Source organism: Pelodiscus sinensis, chromosome 2, assembly GCF_049634645.1.
Source record: "Pelodiscus sinensis isolate JC-2024 chromosome 2, ASM4963464v1, whole genome shotgun sequence".
NCBI lineage: Eukaryota > Metazoa > Chordata > Testudines > Trionychidae > Pelodiscus > Pelodiscus sinensis.
This window is the reverse complement of record NC_134712.1, coordinates 235997111-236019960: the sequence shown is the minus strand read 5'-3', so window position 1 is coordinate 236019960 and position 22850 is coordinate 235997111. Positions and strand designations below refer to the sequence as shown.

The 22850-nt window shown below is 43.0% G+C and overlaps 1 long non-coding RNA gene across 2 annotated transcripts in view; it reads right to left on the bottom strand.

Moving 5' to 3' along the window:
* Nucleotides 1-5785: 5785 nt before the first annotated feature.
* Nucleotides 5786-22850, bottom strand: part of LOC142827383 (uncharacterized) — a 74779-nt gene continuing 57714 nt past the window's right edge. The window contains exons 3-4 of one of the 2 annotated variants that reach the window (XR_012902109.1): nucleotides 6499-21205; nucleotides 5786-5916 (exon numbers count right to left, since the gene is read on the bottom strand). This is a non-coding gene — a long non-coding RNA (uncharacterized LOC142827383). Of the gene's footprint in view, nucleotides 5917-6255; nucleotides 21206-22850 lie in introns of those variants that run through there. The other variant, XR_012902108.1, reaches the window with a different exon arrangement.

Sequence of the window (22850 nt, the reverse complement as noted above, 5' to 3'; positions counted from 1 at the left end):
TTCGAACTAACGTCCGTTAGTTCGAACTAACTTTGTAGTGTAGACATACCCTTTGTGTTTAACTAGCCTTCTCCCCTTGATTATTAAACAAAGCTTCCTTCTTATGGCATATACCGAGGCACTGGACCACCAAAAACTGGAGCCAAACCATTTTCTTGGGATTTCATGCCCTCCCCCACCATCAGCTCCTTAGCTGGAGCAACATTGATCTCTTACATGTAGCAGACCTGCGACCATATTGTGGCCCACCTATATAATGATCCCATTCAGAGGAAGAAGAGCTTTAACAGGGGAGTTGCTCCTCTCCCATATGAATGAATGGGGAGTAGTAAGGTAGGAACTGGGCCAAGCCATGGCTATTTCCCCTCACATTGTTAACCAGCACATGTATACTAGTACCACAGGAGAAGAATTCTGAATAGGGCCAGCACTAATAGCTTTCCCCTGGAGCGGGGGGAAATCTATGAAACAGGTTGGAACTCTGATTCACTTATCTGTTTCCTGATTTGTTCCTAAGGCAGTGCATCTATTCCTCTAGGCTTTTGGCAAAGCCATGGTGCAATCCATTTTAAACTCTCTCCCACAGCCTAGAGCAAGGGATGTATAACCCATAAGTCAATGTGGATTATGTCTTTCTATGGGGCTACGGGAGGATGGATAACTATCATAGTACTCAGCCTGAGGGCCTGGCTTGTTAACTCAAACTGTAAAGTTACCTGCTTTTTAGTTCTTGTTAAATCCTATCATCAGCTAAGATGTTGGCTATAGCAGGACATTCAGCCCCATCCATATCTGCTGTTAATGCTACTCTGAATTATCCAATGACTGAGAAGGGTTGAGAAAGTGATACAGCACATATGTTGTTCCTCCAGCCACGTATTCAGGATATAAAAGCTGATGGCAGATTGTCCCACCTCATCCACATCCTTGGCAGGGGGAATTAAGCTAATCTGAAGTTCCTTACTTCTTATCAAACTGGGAGTCCAGAGTTAGGCACTACAGGATGCTCTTGAAGGGTCTAGGTGACATGTTGCCTGCTTGTTCACAAAACAAGATATATTTCTATCAAGAAAGTAAGTTAGGGTATGTCTACACTACAGCGCTAATTCGAACTAACTTAGCACAACTAAGCTAATTCGAATTAGCGCATCTAGACCTAAAAACTAGTTCAAATTAGCGTTTTGCTAATTCAAACTAGCATGTCCACACAGAGTGGACCCTGAAAAGAGGTTAAGGATGGCCGGAAGCAGTGCCGGCAGGGCACCAGACTAGGACTTAGAGCGTGGAGCTGCTGTCTCAGGCTAGCCGAGGGCTGTGCTTAAAGTGACCTGACCCCCACCCCGGACTGACAGTTCTCAGGGGTGCCCCGCTTGCAAAGGGGTGCCCACACTTGGAACATCACAGCACTCGGCCAACAGCCCAGCTGCACTTGCCGCAGGCTGCCATCCAGGGGGAGGGGACAATCGGGGAGTTGCAGGAGAACTTCCACCCCAAGCAGCCCGCAGAGCCAGGCCAGTCCTCCCCATCGGGGGCTCGTACCCCATTCCTCCCTCACCTCCTTCCACTTACCCCTCCCTAGCCCCCCTTCCTGATGTACAAAATAAAGGACACGTGTGTTCAAAAATAGAATCTCTCTTTATTGAACAAAACTCGGGGAGACTGGGAAAAGGAGGTGGGAGAGGGGAAGAGAGAGGCTGGGAGAGGGGAGGGCAACTAAAATGATCAGGGGTTTGGAACAGGTCCCATATGAAGAGAGGCTAAAGAGACTGGGACTTTTCAGCTTAGAGAAGAGGAGACAGAGGAGGGATATGATAGAGGTCTCTAAAAGTATGAGTGGTGTGGAGAGGGTGCATAAAGTTCTCATAATAGAAGGACTAGAGGACACCAAAGGAAAGGAATGGGTAGCAGGCTTCAAACTAGTAACAGAAAGTTGTTCTTCACAAAGCAAATAGTCAACCTGTGGAACTCCTTGCTGCAGGAGGCTGTGAAGGCTAGAACTATAACTGAGTTTAAAGAGAAGTTAGATCAATTCATGGAGGTTGGGTCCATGGAGTGCTATTATCCAGGGGGTAGGAATGGTGTCCCTGCTCAAAGTTTGTGGAAGGCTGGAGAGGGATGGCACGAGACAAATGGCTTGGTCACTGTCTTTGGTCCATCCCCTCCAGGGTACCTAGGGTTGGCTGCTGTCGGCAGACAGGCTACTGGAGTAGATGGACCTTTGGTCTGACCCAGTACGGCCATTCTAAGCTCAGGGCTCAGGGTCAGGGGTCTCAGTGGACCACCTTGATTTTCATGCAAACCTGCTCCTGAGTGGCCAGGCTGGCAGCTCTCCTGCCCTAGACGGCCAGCAGCTCTCCTGCCCTAGACGGCCACTTTCCTGTGCCTAATACGGAGGTCGTGGACAAGGTCCACGATGTCTGCACTAGACCAGGCGGGTGCCCGCCTCTTGCGGTCCTGGGCAGGCTCCTGAGCGCCGCCATCCTGGTCCCGGGAAGAGGCGGAGGGCTGTGGGGCATCGTGTGGCGGGCTCGAGCCGTGCCAGGTGCAGGGTCTGCTGACTGGGTGCTGGCAGGCTTGCACCTGGCACGGGCACCGTAGTAAGCCCGTGCCCCTTTAAGGGCTCCGGGGCAGGGAGGGGGGCAATAGAGTTTCCCTGGTGGTGCCCAGAGTGGCCACCAGGGAAAGCTAGGAAGGGCTAGCCTCCCACTAGTTCAAATTAAGGGGCTACACAGCCCTTAATTCGAGCTAGTAAGTTCGAACTAGGCTTAGTCCTCGTGGAATGAGGTTTACCTAGTTCGAACTAAGCGCTCCGCTAGTTCGAATTAAGTTCGAATTAGCGGAGCGCTAGTGTAGCACCTATCAAAGTTAATTCGAACTAACGTCTGTTAGTTCGAATTAACTTTTTAGTGTAGACATACCCTTAGTTATTGCTCTTGGTTTCCTTTGTAGCTAATGTATAATTTACAAATTCAGTGACATTTTTATTGCTCAATCACATTTTTAAAATTTTACTTCCTTCGCCCTCCAGGCCCAAAGACAGAAGGGCAAAGGACACAGTTGCCCTGGGGCCCTCTGACTGAATGGTCCTTAGGCTGCTGGCTGCAGCTACTGTGGCAGCAACAGCGGGGCCTTTTAAATTGATATCTGAGCACCGTGCTTTTCTGGGCTGGAAAACTCAGATGCACCATAAAGGAGAAAAATATGGGAGGCTTTTATGTATGGAACTCATTGACAGGGGATGCTGTGAAGGCCAAATATATATTTTGGTTAAAAAAAGGAATTAGGTAAATTTATAGGGGATAAAACTATCAATGGCTATTAGCTAAGATGATCAGGGATACAACTACATGCTTGAGTCATCCCTAAACCTCTGACTGCCAGAAACAAGAACTCAATAATAAGAGGTGGCTCACTCAATAATTGGCCTATTCTATTTACTCCCTTTAAAGCTGCATGTCAGAAGACAGAATACTGGGTTAGAATGGCTTATTGGGCTCACCCATTATGACCATTCTTATGTTTTTATTAGAGAATCAGCAAAAATCATAGACATTTCAACAAAAGTCCCCAATTTAACACAACAAACTAGAATGTCTTTCTGATGATTTTTTTCCCCTGACAGCTACAAAAATCTATCAATTTATGGAGGTTAAATAGAAAGTATCTATAAAATTGAAAGACCCTGGTTACTCACTAATACTAAGGGCATTCACACAAATTATAAATATTTGCTGTAAAAAAGTACAGTTGGTAATGTGCATATTTTTACTTACCTTCCCCCCCATGCATATTATTATTAACCAGTTTACAGATGGTTCAGGTGTAGAATGTGTGAATACTGGTTAACTAAATGGATTGCTGGTACCTAGGGTTATTCACATGGGCTCTGTCTAGACTGGCAAGTTTTTCCGCAAAAGCAACTACTTTTGCGGAAAAACTTGCCAGCTGTCTACACTGGCCGCTTGAATTTCCGCAAAGGACTGACTTCCTACTGTAAGAAATCAGTGCTTTTTGTGGAAATACTATGCTGCTCCCGTTCGGGCAAAAGTCTTTTTCCGAAAAACTTTTGCGCAAAAGGGCCAGTGTAGACAGCAGAGATTTGTTTTCCGCAAAAAAGCTCCAATTGCGAAAATGGCGATCGGGGCTTTTTTGCGGAAAAGCGCATCTAGATTGGCTACGGACACTTTTCCGCAAAAAGTGCTTTTGCGGAAAAGCGTCCTGCCAATCTAGATGCACTTTTCCGAAAATGCTTTTAACGGAAAACTTTTCCGTTAAAAGCATTTCTGGAAAATAATGCCAGTGTAGACGTAGCCCTAGATTACTGAAATTAATTGTGCATTTAAAGTAGTTGTGTAAATAACACTTGTGGGGAGCGCATGAAGGAATCCCTTCTTGTGTGTGAGATATACAAATATCCCAGTGATCCTTGATAGGGTCAAGAATAAGGACTTATATCTGCACCTGCCCAATCTCCAGGTGACCAATGAGCACAGCTGAGCCAGGGCAGGGCTACCTAATTGACCACTCTGCCTGACCAAGTGAGGAAGTCAGTAACCTAGTTCTAAAGCCCAATGGCTACTCTCTGACTGCCCAATACACATTCCTGTAACTGTGATTTTTCCTTGTGCCAACCCTGTGTCTCATCTTGCTCCTCCCTCATCCACTCCATCCCTGCTTGCCTGTGGTTCCTGATCTTAATCTGATTCCTGGTTTGTGACTCTGGCTTTCACCTTTGGTGCGGTTCCTAGCCTTACTGCCTCTGCTCTGAGCACTAGGCATGACTGTTCATGTTGTGGTTCATGATAGTATGTATTTGTGTTGCTGGCCCATGCTGAAGCCTATGCTGCCACATCTACATTGCTGTTTTCAGCTGTGCTCAGCGGTGTAGACAGCCATCATGGTCCTGGGGGCAAGGTGTGAGAGGATCTGGCTCCACACCTCCAGAAGAGGTGGGATCTCAGGCAGAAGGGGCCACCTGGAATGTAGCTCTGCTCCCCCGCCCCCAGCCTTCAAAACCATGTGGAGCAGCACTATGGTGCTCCTGGGGCAATTCAAAGGGCCTCAGGGCTATGGCCACTGCCAGCACTCCTGTAGTGGCAGCCAGGAGCTCTGGGCCCCTTTGAAACACTAGGCCCTGGGGCATTTGTCCCCTTTCCCTCCGTCCACTCATCAGTGGGTCTGGCTATGCTAACACAGGTAAATTTATATAACCTTCAATCAGATATTAGCTTGCAGCATAGACTTATCCTAGGAGGTGACTGTTATTACTGAAAGGCAGTAAGTTTAGAAAAACATTGCAAAGAATGACAAAAGAGTATAAGGAAAGTTATAAAATATGTTCTTGAAAATAGCATTGACCTTTGCCTTTGTTTGGACTAAGAAACTGTGAGAGAAAACTTCACACACATGCAGTAGTTGGAACCATGATGACGAGACAGTATCTTTTACTAATTATAATATATTCTATTGCACCAATTTGAGAGATAGCAATAGTCTGGATAAATTGTTTAATTTTTTTCTCCCTTAAAAAAGGACCAGGTTATAGAAGAGCTCTTTTACATAAATAAAATGCTGCAGGCCTAACTTGTTCCATTTATTTCCTTCCATTTTACATTATTGATGGCATAACTTTTCATTATGCATTTTTCTATACTTCATAGGAATTCATAAAACATTTCTTATCTGAAAGAAACAATATGTTCTTAGCATTACTGCCACTTATATCTATTTTTTTGAGTTCTACATAATAAATGGCTGGGTAAACCAAGAGAAATGTGTTCTTGTATCTGGGTTCACTTACAATTATTCTGGGAACTTGATTTTTAGCTGCAGATTTTAAACCCTCCATTAAAAATATTTGCTCTCTCCCATTTGTCGGCTCCTGACCTTCATGGTGAGATTTAGATCCCCTTCCTCCTGCCACACACATATACACATACAGACAGAGAAACAAATTTAGTTATTTCACAAGCAACTTCCATGACATTTCATTCAAATGGAGCATTCACTAACCTGCTATCATTTTCATCACTTTGTATTGTTAAAAACTAAGATGGTGTCTTATTTTAGTAGTGTAACCCTTCTTCCGGGTAGGCCTGGCAGTAACCAGGACTGGGATCAATATCTTGGGGTCCATCTCACATAGAACCGGCTTGAGCCCCCACCCAGTAATCTGGGAAATTCACACACCCCTGGGTGCCTCTGAGAGGCAATGCTTCCCCACTCACAAGCACTGAGTCTGAGTGTAGGAAATAAACATTTAATGAAACAGAGAGAGAAGTCATACGGCATTAACTTGGGGAAAACACCACAAACAGAATTCATAACCCAAACATGAGCAAAGCTCCCCCCCAGCCAAGAATCACCCAAAGTACAAAGAGTCTGACACCCCAAAAATCTCTGTCCCTGATCCGTGCCACCCAGAGTCCCAAAGTTCCCCCGCAGGGTTTCACCTCCCAACCTGGGTAGAAATGGGGGTGGAGGGATAGATGGGGGCACCTTATACGAAACTCCACCATGCTCCACCAGCTGTCTTGTCCTACGCCACTGGACGCTCCGCTGGGCACCTGCCGCCACTAGTTGCCACTCCTTGCCTGCCGCCACTGCACAGCACGCTGCTGGTCGCCGTTCCTTGCCTGCCGCTGCTCCACACCATGCCACTCCTCGCCTGCCGCCTCTCCATGTCACGACGCTGGTCGCCGCCACTTCATTGGCTGCAATAGGTCTGGCTCTCAACCAAACCAGTGATTTCAGCACTCCGTGATTTTAACTCTTTAGCCACCAGCTGGACTGGCCAAGGAATCCAGTTTCCACTGGACTAGCAAAAGAAAAGACTCCTCAGGGAGCCTGCTTTAGGTCTGTCCTTAAAACAAAGGGGGAAAGGGGCAGGTTGGTCCAGTCTCACAGCTCACACCTGACAGGTGTGAAACAGGCTGACTTAAGTCCTTTAAGCCTTCCCCCCAGCTCTGTTCACTCAAGTCTGGAAGGGGGGAGGCTTGTTCCTCAGAGACTTCTTTCCATGATGGTGGTGTGTCTCCTGCAAGCACTGGTGCCATGTTTTACAGTTCCCATATTTAGGGGTAGCATGATTAGTGACCCCCACAACAGTCCCAAATTATTTACAATTCTCCACATTCCATTCCAACACTGACCCTCCATCAGCCCTGGCTGAATGGTATTTACATAGCCACACCTCGGATTCTCTCCTGAGCTGTATTTACATATCAACAGTTAATTACCTTGCAGAGCTAAACAATTGTAGTGGGAACACCTATCCCTCCTTTTAGCTGGCTTACATCAGTAACAGGAAACAAGAAGGTTTGGTTTTTATCCTTGCCTCCAAATCATTCAATAACAAAATCTGAATCTAACTCACGACATGAGTAGCTATCAACATTCAGTGCTATGCTACTGGGACTTACATATTATATGCTCAGAAGTTTCAGGGGTAGCCAAGTTAGTCTGTACACGATAAACTTAAAAAACAACAAATGGTCTGGTAGCACTTTATAGACTAACAAAACATGTAGATGGTATCGTGAGCTTTCGTGGGCACGGCCCATTTCTTCAGATCACTGGATTTTTGAGTTTAGGATGTGCAGACCCAAAATAAATAGGAGAGAAAGAAGAGGAGGAATGGAAAGATAATGGGAGGGGGTGGGAAATAAGGTGCCGAGGGTATGGAAATATCAAAGGGAAAACCAAATAGGCAGAACTGGAAATCATTAAGCACCTAAAGATTGGATAGTAAATAAAGAATTAACAGCTGTAATTCAAACAAATTATTTCTTTTGCTGTATTACATTCCTAATCTTTGGACCCCTGAATCTCTCTTTGTGCTGGTCCACAGATCTGAAGATGTCAGATACAGCCAATAGTAGCTCTTGTGAACTGGGTGTCTGTAAGATAACTCTGCCTTTCAGTTCCATCATCAGAGTCCAGAGTGTATTTGCTCACAGCAAAGGTTGCTCTAAGATGATATATAACTGCCTTTTCATCCATCCCAGGGTAACTTTGAGAACACTCATTCCAAATTCCTTTGGTAATAGTGGATAGCTGGAAAAACTTTCCATGACACTTGCTCATTCAATTTCTCACCCTCTCATTAAATGAAAAACAACTATTTAATTTAGGACAGTAAATTAAAAAAATAAATTGCATTTGAATTCAACATATGAATTGAGGGTATTAGGCATTGTAAGCCACTCTTTAATACCAGCTTTCAGGCTAACAGTTCATTCAGGCTCCTGGCTGTCATTCTTTCTGCAACATTGTCTGACCTAAAAACTAAAACTAAGGACCTTTTGCTTTCCATTGGTAATATGCATGTGTATGCATGGAGCACTCTCATAGGATTTTCATTTCATTCTAATCCTGACTCTAGGTTACATGGTTGACCACGACTTGCTTTTCATTTCAAATGTGACTTTGGAGGGAGTAAAAGTTTTTATTTCTGTTCACAGAGCTCTCCCATCCATCAGAGGAATCGGGGTGACCACCTCAAACCCATGCTTTTGGGTGCCTAGTGGTGGCTGTCACAACCATCCTATGGATGGGAGTGTCTCAGGAGATTAGGAGGCCTGGCAGCAGGGGTTACCTCTCCAAACTCACCACACTGGATGGCTGGAGTTGGAGCAGCCCAGCTGCCTGCACTGCTCCAGCTTGCCCCCCACATCACCCTCTCCTGGATTGCTGCACACAGCTTTTCAGTGGTGACAGGAAGCAGAGTGCTCCCAAGCCCATATGCAGGAATTTCTGTGTGTGTGTGTGTGTGTGTGTGTGTGTGTGTGTGTGCTTTTTTTGTAAATCTGGACCACAAGGGTATGAATGCACCCCCATGGTCCCCAAGTAAGCAGGGAAATCCACTCCAGCCTTCCCCTGGATGGTCAGAGTATGGAGAAGGAAGGCTTGGGCAGCATGTTGCTCCTACTTTCCACTGGCGGCTGGAGCACACTTACTTGGGGGACCATTTGGGGTGCTTTTGCACCCCGTGCACCTCCAAAGTATACGGGCCTGGCTCCAGCCCCAGGGCCCTCCATTTTCTGCCACTGCAGAGAACCAGGGTGCAGTAGGCTGGGAGGATGGCGCAGCTGGGCAGAATGGAGCAGGCTTCGCCCATGTGGTGATGGGGGAAGGCGATCCCTGCTGCCACTGTACCAGGCCTCCTGTAATCTGGGCCACATTGCTTGCAGGAAGGGAAAAAGGGGAGGAGCAGGGAGGAGTAGGGACAGGGCTTGGGGAAAAGGTGGGGTGGAGCCTGCAGCAGGGTGGATTTCCCCAGTCCCTCTTCAGCATGGCCCCTGTCTTTTCATAACTGAGTCTGCACATCAAGCATTTCTCTTTGCTAGAGACATGGTGGCTACATCTAGATTGGCATGATTTTCAGGAAATGCTTTTAACGGAAAAGTTTTCCGTTAAAAGCATTTGCGGAAAAGAGCGTCTAGATTGGCACGGATGCTTTTGTGCAAAAAAGCTCCGATCGCCATTTTCGCCATCAGGGCTTTTTTGTGCAAAACAAATCTGAGCTGTCTACACTGGCCCTTTTGGGCAAAAGCTTTGCGCAAAAAGACTTTTGCCCGAACGGGAGCAGCATAGTATTTACGCAAAAGCACTGACAATCTTACATGAGATCGTCAGTGCTTTTGCGGAAATTCAAGCGGCCAGTGTAGACAGCTGGCAAGTTTTTCCGCAAAACCAGCTGCTTTTGCGGAAAAACTTGCCAGTCTAGACACAGCCCAAGAGTTCTCATCTTAGCAAAATAATGCTTCCCACCTTACAGAGGGATTGGCATAGACTTGTGCTTGGTTTGCTTTAAAAAACAGAGGTTGACTTTTCTCACTAAATTTAATAAAACAAAATCCAGAGAGTGACTCCCAAAAATCAGCATCTGGGGACAAAAGGCGTAGTACAGTATATATAGAGCCATCAGCTCTTAATTTCCACCCAGCTTCATATTGCAGAAGTCTGCTCCTTTCAGCAAGCAAAAGTCTCATCAGCAAGCAGTATCACTGCTATTACATATACCTTGCCTCGTATTCCTTAGAAAGAAACAGCATTATTTATATCTGCAGCCTGTTGGTTGATAATCTATTACTTAACTATGAAGCCTCTTTTATTTGGTGGCAAATTGGGCCTAATTTTTAAGGTACTTATGGCCTCCCTTTCTGTAATACATGAGTGCCTTGTATTTGTCCTTACCACACATTTCTGAGGTTGGGAGTTGCCAGTGATGCAAATAAGGTGGCATGGCCTGGTATGGCATACCATTAAGATATTTATCGATGATACACCATAAGGGAAAGGAGCAGAACATGGGACTATGGGGCAGCCCCATACCGGCAGCTCCTCCAGTGTGGCTGTACCAGCCCTAGCCATGCCCCCAGCCCTTCTACTCAGCTGTTTCTCCTGTCTAGGGTCTGGTGGTCCCACATTCTGCTCCTTTTGCCAGTGTGGCTCCAAAGCAAACAGATTCAGAAACTGTATCCGGTGTAGTGGGAGGATAGAGGTGAGCTCCTTCCAGGTGATGTGGGATGGGGAGAGTGCGACGGCCCTGGCTGGCACAGGAAGAAGCCATGTGGGAGCGTAACCCTCCCATGAGGGACACTGTATGCATCACTGGGAAGTGTCATTCCCATGGTTTTACAGATGGGGAACTGATATACAGTAATTGCTCATTTAACATGTGCCAGCTTAACACGTTTTCGCAATAGCACGCTTTTTTTTTAGGGAACTTTTTTTGAATAACACGACCGTCCCCGAAATAACACGAAAATAATCAAGTGGTGGACTACTTTGTGCAGCTGTATAAGTTGGTGAAAACAGTAGTAATACGCATGAGCAGATGAATACACATGGTCACAGCGCTCCTCTGCTCACTCATGTGTTTATCTTTGTGTTTTAACAAGCCACTGCGACTTGTGTTGCTAGAGATCATGTGTTGACGTTGACGACCCAGCACCAACAAAAAATTGACTTTGCCACCACCATCTGAAATGCAATCCCCACCTTTTCCATTTTTAATGGGAAAATTGACCCCACATAGCACGTTTTCGCTTAGCACGAACATTTTCAGAAACTCATCTGTAGTGTTAAATGAGGAAATACTGTATAGAGAAACTAAGGGGCAGATCCTCCAAGGTATTTAGACACCCAACTCTCACTAAAATCAGTGAGAAATAATCATCTAAATACCTTTGAGACTGTATGCCTCAATGACTTTTACAAGATGTTGGTAGCAATTAAACCTAGATCTCCACGGCAAAGGCTATCACCCTAACCATTGAGCCATCCTCTCTACCATGGGCCACAGGTTTCTGTGGGGACATTTCAGTGTGGAATTTTTCAGTGATCTAAAAATCCTGCAGCTGCTTCAAGTCACCTTTTAAAAATGAAGGTTTTTTACTGAATTAAATATGAAGTTGAATAACAGAAGCAGTGCAGTGCACAATGTGCTATTTATTTTCACAATACAGTCAATATTTTATAGTGATATTATGCTTCAATATACTGCAGGGTTTTGTAATGACTCTCATGCTGCTTTATTGAAACTTCTGGGGAGAGAGTTGGAGGCTAGTAATTGAGATTTTTTTGTCACCTAGATAGAAACTATGTGGTTTGCACTTGACAAGCTCCATTTTTAAACAGGCTGCTATAGGGTCAGGTGCATTGCACACCATTAAGGGGTTTTGCCACCTCTTACTCTGTAACCCTGGGTGCCTCGCAATGTTCTGCTGCTATATCTCACACCCAGCATACAAGTGTACAGGTCACACCTTGAGTATCCATGTGATAGTCAGCCCTAGTTCAGCTGCTCTGACTCCAGCAGCCTGTCTCCAGCCTCACAGTAGCTTCCACCAGCCTTGGTTACAGCCAGCAAGATGACCTCAAACACACTCCCAATCCTCTGCTCTGTAATATCTGGTTCTTTCCTGGGAACCAGGAGAAATAATATGGGTTTGTTCGTTCCTGTAAAGACTCAAAAATATATCACAGTTCATCAAGGTAACTATGGTAAATAAGACCTTCCCTTTAAACAAACAAACAAACAAAAAAAGAGTTCATTTACAGTAGAAATAAAACACATTTATTAACAATAGGACATAGGCTAAGTGATGACAGGTAAAAGACATAAAGTTAGATAGGGCTATGAGCAAATCAAAGTGAAAGCTCCACATTTAGAAGTCTAACATTGAATCTAGCAAGAAACAGCCTTTGTTCACGATCATTTCTCACCCATACTCACAGACATCAAACTATCCCTTCCCTTAGCCCACTTGGTTGAAGGACCCATCTTAGCTTGAAAGAGCTCTGTTCCCTAGGGTCTGTCTAGTGGAAGTCAAAGATGGCTACTGTCTTTGCTTATATCTTCCAAAATCCAGTCTCTCCTTTCAAGAGTCAGGATGACCTCATGTTTTTTTCCCTTCTTGTGGACTTTCTATATCCTTGCTGATTTCTATGTAAAGGGGTTTCCACTGTGTTTGTTGACACTAGGGTAGTGAACTACAAATGAGCCTATGCATCAAATGGCCACATCTAAATGAACTATGTACATTCAGTATATTCCTCTAGCATGTATTTCTTGGAAAGTGGTTTCCTTATACATTGGTTTGGTATAAATAATAAAACCCCATTGTTATTCATTTAACTAATCATTGGCATAGGTAATTTTTCAGGTGGTTTTTGAATCTGCAAGGAGGCTCTCCCATCTCTCGCATTGGAAGAGTCACTCAGCAATTTATGGGATCAATCCCTTACTTGTATAATCTGTTAATTCCTTTATCAGGGATTATGTTAAGAATTTGACTTTCACCACAAATACAGAATCACTGTGGACAAATCTGGCAGTCTGACGCTGGACAAAATGCCCCCTATCAAGGACTCTCTGTATCCAAGATGATGTCTCAAATGTTCTTTCACATAAAAAAAGCTACTGTGAACAGTACATTTATTCTATTAGCATGATTATTCTACATTTAAGTGAGCTTCAGTGTTATGGATACAGTGCTGTTCACAGCCTGATAAGTGGATATTAATCCATTACAACATACTGTAATAGTAAATTATAAATTCACCTATCGTAAATATCATTATATAAAGCTGCAATTATACAATTAACATACCCTCTCTTTTCACCAACATGCTAAAAGCTCTAAGTGCAGTCTATTCAAATGTGTATGTCTCTGGACAGTAAGCATTATGCTTGGTAGCCACAGAATAACAGGGTTTTTTCTTTTAGTACCTTTTCTGAGGGTCACATTGCTACCATTATATTTTGTAATAGTCTTCCGAGCCACATGTTGCAGGATTTATTAAAATAATGTAAGTGCTTCATGGCAGCATTTGTTTTGAGGTTCATAGAATCATAGAACACTAGAACCGAAAGGGACCTCGAGAGGTCATCGAGTCCAGTCCCCTGCCCTCATGGCAGGACCAAACACTTTTAGAGTAAACTCTGACACCCTAACACCCATATTGATTTTACTGGACTCAATGATAAATAGCACATATACTCTCTTAAACCATTTTGCTGCTAGATTGAGTTGGACTTACTTATAAAAGGCCAGATTCAGAGCCCCTTATTAACATTAATAATAGTTCTGAAGGCAATGATGCAACTTGTGGAGGAAGACAATATTAATACATCAGATTCAGCAACATGCTTAAGGACGTGACTAATTATAAGCATTCAAGTAGCCTCTTGAATCTAAATTGAAGTTCTTAAGGAATAACTTAAAAGTAAGTCTGTGATTAAGTATCTTATTAAATCAGAAGCAATGTGAATAATAGCTTCAGAATCTGATCCCAAATATGTGACCGTCTACCTAGATAGTTCGTAGTTGGTACTGTATGGCTGTGTCTAGATTGGCATGATTTTGCACAAAAGCGACTGCTTTTGCGCAAAATCTTGCCGCCTGTCTACACTGGCCGCGAGTATTTGCTCAAGAACACTGACTTTGTAATGTACAAAATCAGTGGTTCTTGCGCAAATACTCTGATGCTCCCGCTCAGGGATAAGCCCTCTTGCGCAAGTATTCTTGCGCAAGAAGGCCACTGTAGACAGCAGCGTTAATTTCTTGCGCAAAAAAGCCCGATGGCTAAAATGGCCATCGGAGCTTTCTTGCACAAGAGAGCGTCTACACTTGCATGGATGTTTTTGTGCAAAAGCAAATCTTTTGCACAAAGGCACATGCTAGTATAGACGCTCTCTTGCGCAAATACTTTTAACGGAAAAACTTTTCCGTTAAAAGTATTTGCGCAAAATCATGCCAGTCTAGATGCAGCCTATTTTACATGTTCTTTACAGGACTCAGACCTATTTAGGGAAGATAAATGCAAAGTGAGACCAGCTCTACAGTACAGGGGAAAGTCGAATTAAGTTATGCAACTCCAGCTATGTAGCTGGAGTCAACATACCTTACTTCGAGTTTCTCCACAGTGGAAGGTTGATGGCAGCAAACTCTGCTATCAGCTTCCCTTCCTCCTTGTGAAGAGCAGGAGTACCAGCACCAATAGGGGAGCCCTTTGAGTTTGATTTAGCAGGTCTTTACTAGACCCACTAAATCCAACTCTGGAAGATTGACCATGGCAGCGGCAGTCTTCCACATAGTGAAAATATACCCTGAGCTGTAAAATCACGCAGCAGATGTCTAGGTGGCTCTATAGAAAACCTAATAATAACTCCTAGAAAGCACTCAGGGAGCCTTCCGCAATTTAAACTGTAGCTCATGGCACTTTATTGCACGTGTCTTCAGATTGATCTTTGTCAGTCCTTGTGATTTGAATATTTAAACAAAAAGCCTATTTGCTGAGATTTAAGAGAGCTAGCATTTATTTTACTACTGTGAGAAGGAAAAGTTTAATTTTAAAATTCAATTTAAGGACACAGAAAGCATGCAGGCAAAGCCAATAAAGCAGACCTACTATCCCAAGGGGGTACTGTCCTCCCAGGGTTAAAGAGAAAATTGCTTTGTCATCATCATATTGTGAATGGTTTCCTACTAAACATGTCTGTATAAATGACCTGTTTGTAAATGGAGAATTATTAGTTCCTACTAGCTCGCAGGATGACTCCTGAGTTGTTGGTCTATTTAACCCTTCCAGTCACTAGATGAGTCATAGAGTTTAGGGCCAGAAGAGACCACCATATCATCTGATTCAACGTCCTGAATAATACAGGGCCCCAACACCGCTCAGCACCAAAGGCTCCCAACATTAAACCCAGCTACCAAAATAAGACTGAAGTATTACGATCCATAGGAGTCTAGGCTATTATGTGCCCCACTGCTCAATTTCTTACTATTGTTTTGTTGTTTCCCATTGAATGTTTATTTGCAGGCAAAATTTGAGTTCAAGAGAGATAAAAATGAGACCTCCTCAACGGTAGTAAGAGGTTGAAGTTCCTTTGAATACAGAGGAGTATTGGAATATTATTTATTTATATTTCTAAAGAGCCTACCTCATGTTCTGTGTGTTGTACAGAGAATTAAAGGAAATATTAACCCTGAAAACACTTCAGCTATTCTACTTCAGCTTAACACTTCAGCTACTACACACCAACCTCCACTCCCCCACACACCACCTACTTCCAGTTCTTATTGCAATGACTAAAACAATAGTTTTGCTTGACACTCTAACTTTGAAAATTATTCTGATCCCAAAGCCCCCAGTCCCTTCATCAGTTCCCACTCTTGTCAGAAAATTCATCCCCCAGTAACCTGGTGAGTGTGTCCTGTAGGTTACCTAATTTGGGCTCTGGCGAACTGTAAGAAATTTAATTCCAAAAGTGAGGATACATTGCTGTGTAGGATCTTCTGCTATATACTGTTAGCTCAAGCACCTCAGATGACTACCATGATACCACATGATATCAAATAAATGTGTGGCATCATGTGCAAATGAGGTCTTGTTTACTGCAGCTCTTAACTCTTAATATGTTGCATGCCATCACATGCTAGGCTGATGAACAAAATCATATTTTGGGCCTTTCTGTGCACACTGTGTTCTTGGAGCAGTTGTGGATAATATAGGAAGGGGAATGAAGGCTTATTAATAAGTAATTTGATAAATTTTGGGCACTGTCAGCTACCAGGCTACAGGGAAGGCATTGTGCTACCACCTCTCCTCTCCTATACACTCTGAGCTTTTGCCATTCACAGGAAAGACACTGCAGCCTTTGATATTGCTAACGATCTAGTGGTGGGGCAATTTTGCTGAAAGATCAATTTTCCATTGTAGACAAAGGCACAAAACATAAAATTTTGATCCAGAACTTTGAACATCCCAAATTTTAATTTTTAGTCATCTGGTGTTTTTGTTTAAGCCCATCTTTAACTATAATATTATTCTTACTAGCATCTATGAAAAGCCCCTGGGGAGTTTTTCCAAAGTCTATGAAGACTTTGGTCTTACCATAAGCCTCAAAAATGAACATCATGTGCTAACAAGTTGAAGAAGCAGTTTGTGTTATCATCAACAACTATAAACTTGACTTGGTGAACCAGTGAACATAGCAGGGGTCCACTATGGCAGTCAAACTTTCACTTGAAATGGAACTCAAAATTGGCTTTGGAAAAGCTTCCATAAAAATACCTAGACTGAGCAAGAGAGTATGGCAAAACAACAAACTGACAGAACTCACAAAGATCCATGTATATTATCTATTATCGGAATTTTTTTTATGAAAGTGAGGCATGGATCACATAGTCTCATCAGGAAAAGAAGTTCAACAACTTTGATATGTATTGCCTTTGATGAATCTTTGGAACCTCCTGGAGGGACAAAGTTACCCACCTGGAGGTGCTCAAGCAGGCCAGCATACCCAGTGGGCAAACACTTCACAAAGGGTACATCTACACTGCACAGTTATTTTGGAATAAGCTATTCCGGAAGAGATTTTCCAGAATAGCTTATTTTGAAATAGCACATCTACACTGCAGGGAAGCCTCAAAATTAATTCGAGTTAGGCTTCCCTAATGTAGATGTGCTATCTCAATTTAAAGCCCCAGGAAGAATAACTTAGAATGGCCCTGATGAGGGGCTATTTCGAAAAAGCAGAAGCAGAGTATCTATACACTCCTTATTTCAAAATAGCTGTTTTGGAATAGGTGTTATTCTTCATAGAATGAGGTTTACAGAAGTCGGAATAAGCTGTCCATTACTTTAAAATTATTTTGAAATGACAGAATTGCTGTGTAGAAGCTCACATAGTTATTTTGGACCAACAACCATTATTCTGAAATAAGTTTGCTGTGTAGACACACGAGATACCTTCACTGGCTTGGGCATGTGAGTCTAATGAATGATTGGCACATCCCAAAAGACAAAATTAATGACCCAATTAATGCCCAAAATTGTATTTCAACGATGTGTACAATTGAGATCTTAAAGAAACAAACAGGGATGTGGATAATTGGGAAGATCACATTCAAGACCACACAGTCTTTGGAAACAAGAGCTTAATTAGGTTACTGGAGTTATGAGAGGAAAAAGTTTGGTTTAGCAGAGGAGAAAAGAGATTGCAGAAGGCAAAGCCAGGGCCAGACTAAGGAGTGGGCGAGCCAAGCATCTGCCCGGAGTGCCTGATGGCAGCTGTAAGGGGCGCACAGTGTCCCTTTTAGCTGCCATCAGGCGCTGTGCTACCTGGCTCCTGCAGCGCCGCCCCCCCCATACCCGCGGCACCAGCCAGCAGTGCCCTTCCCCCCATGGCTGCGGGGCCCAGCACGGCCAGGCGCAACCCACCCCGGGCTGTGCACCAGCAGCGGTGGCCGGGCTGGGCCGGGGAGCGCATGAGCCATGCGCCCTGGGGGCGTGCCCAGGACTGCACACCAGCGGCCATGGCTGAGCCGGGCAGCGCATGCGATGTGCGCCCCGGGGACGGGCCCACGCATGCGCCATGCGCCCAGGTCCGGGGCACCAAAATGACTTGAGCCGGCCCTGGGCAGAGCCCAAATGGTAAAAGCTTCACCTTTAAATGTGAAAGATGTGGTGGAGATTGTCTTTCTCAACTGGGTTTCTTCAGCCACAGCAGCCACAAAACAAATTGAGTAATTTTTTTCTTACTTCTAAGGAACTATCATTGTTACCCACAGATTTGTGGTGTAGTTTGCTGTCATATGTAGTGGCACTTAGACCACTGACAGCAAAAGATAAGAATGAGTGATCCCTACAGCTTAAGCTGAGAGCTAGCTGGCTTTAGTAGAGGCTCCTACACTGAGGTCCCAGGTTCTATTCTGCTTGTAGATGGTTACATTATCATGCTCTCTCTTCAGACCTAAGGATGCAGTAGTTGGCAGAAGCAGTGTTCTGATATGGCTTCCATATACAGTGTTCACTTCGGATTCCCAAAGCTAGACTAGCACATACACTTTGTTTCTCTCAGACACAAGTTTTAAGTCTCATACCAGTCGTAGGCCATTCTATCTGCAGATTTTTCCATTTTGAGATGAGATGTTATATGAAAGTATTTTTCACAAACACACACACTCAGGCTACATCTACACTGAGGAGCTATTTCGGGATACTTCCAATATCCCAGAATAGATATTCCACATCTTTTGAGCGAGCCCATTATTTCAAGGAGTTAGGGACATTTTGGAATAGCGCTTATTTTGAGCTCCAGGTGCAGTGTAGACATGACCCCTTCTTCCCCCCCACACACACCTACAGTATGTCCAAGGTTTCAGAAAGAGGGTAAGGTTTTATTCTAATAGTGTCTTCAACCATTCAAATATTTTAAACTGACATTTCCCAAAGATGTGTGGTAATTGTGATAAAGATAGGCCAGATTGGTGAACTGTTGTTCTAGCCCTTCTGCCATAATTATCATTGCTTGTGACTTTTTGCTGGCATAATATCAAGGATTATCAACCTTAAGTACTGAAAAATTTTAACCACTTTCAGATAATGGTTGCTAAAACACTGAAAGTATGTTATTCTAGTTGTCTGTCTATATTAGGATTTATCAAGCTGATTTATCCATAAGTATTTTTCAAAAGTATGTATATTTTTCATGAGTATTTCAAGGTATTTTTTCAATAATGAAAATGGAAAACAATAAGTGAAAGGTTCATTAATGTTTTGTACCCATCAGGGGAATGTCCTAACTTGATTTCTCCTGTCATTAAGGCTTTTTTGACTCAAAATGCTCAGATCTGTATGAGAGTTATATACAATGAATAAGTAAAGGTAGTAAATGGGATATTATGAGCTAAATATGACAAAAGCACATTCAGGCAATAAAGAAAAAGATGGCAAAATGTTTCAGTTTAGCTTACATAGTTCTAAGGCAAGATCAACAGATAACTTGCTCATTGGTACAAGAAGTAATTTCATTATAGAAATAGGAACATTTAATCATCAATAATTGTGGATGATACTCTAATTCTTACAGCTTCATTCATGAAAACATCAGCATAGTGACCTAAACTTATTACTTGGTGGAAAAGAAGGAAAAGAGATAAAACCCAGTCATTTTTAAATATTGGGAGGTGGACCAAGAATGATGGTTGTCATGTAAGTACCCAGATAGATGGAGAGGATGCTTAAATAGCCAGTGATGTTTAAATATTAGTTTAACTTATTAGTAGATATTAACTTTATTATGCATTGTTACTTGTACCTGAGGTTGGTCAGTAATATTGCTGAAAGCAGATGGTGAGAAACTGCTTATAAGTAAAACAGTTTGTTAAGTTAGGCAATACAAAGCATTTTATTTTTATTTTTATTTATCAATTTCTGAGTTTTATGCCTTAATGCTTGTATTCACTGAAAATTCCTCTCTTTGTAGTTAATAAACATGTTTTTGTTTTATCTAATCCAGGGTGTTTCAACTGAAGTGTCTGGGTAATTTCATTTAAGGTGTCAAATTATTCTATATGAATGTTTAAAGGAATAATGGACTTAATTTGTTAGGAGAGGTATGGCCAGTACAAGACAGGGGTGTGTGTGTGTGTGCGTGTGTGTGTGTGGCAGGAGGGATTTGGGATAGGGAGTTTGTTGAAATCACCCTTCAGAATAATTAAATGTGATGAGAGCCAAGGTATGACTTCAAGGTTGCTAAAGTTACGCAAACATCTGGGAGTCACCTGTATGCCAGCAAGTAATTTGTGAGCAGTCCAGCTTGGGAGTTACAATAGTAAAACATTGGATTACTCCCCAAGTTACAGGGACAAAGGGTACGTCTAGACTGCAAGGCTATTTTGGGAAATTAGAGGTATCCAAAAATAGCTACCCTGCATCCAAGGAACACATCCACTATTTCAAAATAATTTTCGAAATAACAGACGCACTATTTTGGTATCCCTCCAAACTTTGTTTCATGAGGAATAAGGGATGTCTCAAAATAGTGCTTTATCTTGAGTTTTGGTGCTGTGTAGAGAGTGACAAATGACAAAATAAGTTATTTTGAAATAGACTCGAAATAAGCTACTCAATTTGTGTAGCGCAAATTGCATACCTTATTTCAAGTTTCAGGTGCTACGTAGACACACCCAGTGTGGCATAGCTCCCCACTAATTTGGATTGCAACCCAGTATTTCACAATGGTGACCTGTAGACACTGGAAAATGGGACCATTTTCACACAGATGTGTAAACATTAATGAAGTTTTCCATGAAATCGGGCTCATTTTCAAGTTTCATAACTCAGAGAAAATGTTTGACGTACAAATTCCTTTATATTTGTAATAAGAAAATGTCACACCTAAATCTGCTCCTTCTCTGATTCAAGCAGCTGTCTAATATGATGGTGGCACAGATCCATAGCATGTCTTCTTGCTTCAGATTTTAGGTTGCTGTGCATCATTAGAATCAGCATGTAACATTATTTTCCATGCTTCAGCAAATGAACCATGCGTCAATGGAGCAGAGCAATGTCATGTGGGTGTGTGGCCTAATCTTGTGTGTTATCTATTTCTGCCATAGATATGTAACCCATAAATGGAACATGTGTTTTGGTTGTGTTATGGAGCCTGTAATCTGACTGTACTAGGCAATCCTAAAATAGGAAACAGGGGGCAAAGAGCAGCAAAGGGGACTGACTTTCCAATAACTCTTCCAATACATTGCTTACCTGCTTGTCCTGGCAAGTAAAATGAGTAGGACTCCAGATGGGGAAAAGATGGCCAAAAGTTTATATTCTTATACCAGTTTTTAACTTGGATTTACAAATAATCCCTGAGAAACATTGATTCTTCCAGATCACCAGCAACCTAAAAGTTAAGGAGATGTGTTTATTATCAGGAGGACACAATTCTCATGACACATGTTCGTTATCTGTTTCCTGCCAAACAGATTGTTAATGAAACTGTAGCCAAGCAAAGGATACATAACCTAGAGAGAAGGGAGAGGGCAAAAAGGACTTTCCCATTCCGATGATTAATTTAAAAAACCTGAAAAACTAACAAACAAATCTTTCTAAGAAGAAAATCTTGCAAAACAAATAAAAGACAGTTGATGTCTCTGGAGTAAAGTTACTCAATGAAATGGTATGCTTATAACAGCAGACCTATACTTGGCTGGACCCTGGGGGAGAAGAAGACAGGAGAGACATAGTACTTTAGCCGATGCCTGCTGGCTGCAATGTAGAAAATATAAAACTTACCTTGTCCTGAATTTGTCACAAAGCCATAATTTCACCAGACCCTTTGTCAAGTGTCTGATTACACCAGTTGTTGCAATTACTGGTTAAAGAAAGATATTTTTCAAAATATAGAGTTATCCAATAGCAGTACTCTGTGGCAGGTATCAGATTGAGTATCCCCAGTGGCTAAATCCTTTATCTATGGAATGCTCATAGAATGGACAAGAGCAATGGTAGCTTCCACACAGTGTCCTGCCATAGAATGTTCTGCCTTAGCTGAAAGCCTCTCCTGAAGAATTGATAGGATAGATCAGTCTCCATATCCATTTAATCCTTAGTCATCTTGCTGTGACTGACAAAATAGATATTCAGTGCTAACTATGACGATTTTTGTAATAGTGCTGCCCTTTTTTGACCTAAGTGGCTAGTCAAAGTTCAAGGCCCCAGAGATGATTCAGTTTGATCTAAATAAAACATCAGATTTTTGTCAATTTCTACCCCAATCTTGTTTATTTACAAGAATGTATGCAGTCTGTCAATGCAGGAGGACTGAGAAACATAAGCATAGTTTCTGAGCAGCCAGTATTATTACCCCAAACCCCTCTCTCTCTAGCTTTTCCAGGGTCATATTTTGTGTGCACAGTATGCTTGTTGGCTTTCTTGCTTTTTGTTTCTGAGTCTGCCTGTGTCAGAGTGGAATAGGTCTGGAGGCCTCCTGCTGGAGGCCTCATGGCCCTGCCTCACCCGCTTCAGAAAAGAGGTCCTGCTAGCTGCCTAGAATTGTTATGTGGGGTACAGCCAATGAGAGGGGTTGTGGACAGTAGCTGATTAGGGCCCACTAGGCTCATATAAAAGAAGCTGAAAGGACTTGATAGATTAGTCTGCTATCAGTGACTGACAAACAAGAGGTGCTCCTGGTTGGTCGCAGGAGTTGAAAGTGCTGGACAGATCAGTCTGCTAGTAGGTATTAGTGGCGGGAGTGCGGGGAGGACAGAGTAGAGGAGGTAGGCAGGAGATGCTCCTGTCTGGCTGCAAGAGCTAAGGCACATAATTTCTGTCAGAATCAGGAATCAAGGGAATAGCTTCTGGTTACCAGGATTCAATTAAGTCAGGCTATGGGGAAGTGGCTCAGGGAAACACTATTAAAGAGACATGGCACATGGCTACTACTTAGAGGGTCCTTGGCCTGGGTCTGGGTCTCCCACCTCTCAACAACTATTGAGGAAGGGATTTTTCCCTGAGAGAAGGGAGTTTAGACAGGCCCAGCAAAGGGA